This window comes from Saimiri boliviensis, chromosome 5 (genome assembly GCF_048565385.1).
Source record: "Saimiri boliviensis isolate mSaiBol1 chromosome 5, mSaiBol1.pri, whole genome shotgun sequence".
Lineage (NCBI taxonomy): Eukaryota > Metazoa > Chordata > Mammalia > Primates > Cebidae > Saimiri > Saimiri boliviensis.
This window is the reverse complement of record NC_133453.1, coordinates 106,074,445-106,075,281: the sequence shown is the minus strand read 5'-3', so window position 1 is coordinate 106,075,281 and position 837 is coordinate 106,074,445. Positions and strand designations below refer to the sequence as shown.

General features: G+C 50.8%; 1 non-coding gene across 1 annotated transcript; it reads left to right on the top strand.

Moving 5' to 3' along the window:
• On the top strand, nt 1–72 carry TRNAE-UUC (transfer RNA glutamic acid (anticodon UUC)). The gene has a single exon. It is a non-coding gene; the product is annotated as a tRNA-Glu (tRNA).
• The last annotated feature ends 765 nt before the right edge of the window (nt 73–837 follow it).

Here is an 837-nt window from a genome sequence, read left to right as displayed (position 1 = left end):
TCCCATATGGTCTAGCGGTTAGGATTCCTGGTTTTCACCCAGGCGGCCCGGGTTCGACTCCCGGTATGGGAACAAGGATGAATTTTTGCGGATGCATACGTTTTCTGTCAACTTGAAAGTGTTCGCCAGAATTTTGGCTTCTCACCACTAGACTGCCCCAGGCCAGACTGGATATTTCCTCTTCATCTGATGTTGGAGAAACAGCCCCAGAGAAATCAGGATCCCAACGCTGTGTGTTTTGATGGCAGTGACCATTTTCATCATGGCATTAGCTAGTTGTTTTGACCATCAACAGCTTACTGAGTATATTAGATGCCATATGCATCACAGGTGTGAATATTAGAAATAGTGAAATGCTCAATAACTTTGAAATTATTCAAAATGTGTTGCTGTGAAACCCTGCAGAAGGCAGGCCGCACTGGTCCCCTTCGCACCTGCCCGGTTTGGCAGGGGCTGCTTTGAGTCTGTGAGCCAACCCTGCGAGGTGGAAATAGGAAGTCCTAGGAAGTCTACAGGGAGCAAGCACTCTGGAAGATTTTACGTTTCTCTCTAGCTGCTGCTTTGGTCCAGTTGCAGAGTTCCTGTTTTCTCACTGGGAAAGTGGAGATTTTCTGCTTGCCTCCACTCCCCCAGCAGAAAACCAAATTCCAACGATGGCTCTGTGCCAGTACACACACACACACACACACACACACACACACGCACACGCACGCACACACACGCACACGCGCGCGCACACACGCACACGCGCGCGCACACACACACGACACACGTCCCATGGGAAGGAGAACCAAGCTGGGCGAGGCAGGTGCCCAACTGCTTGAAAGACTGAGGCCA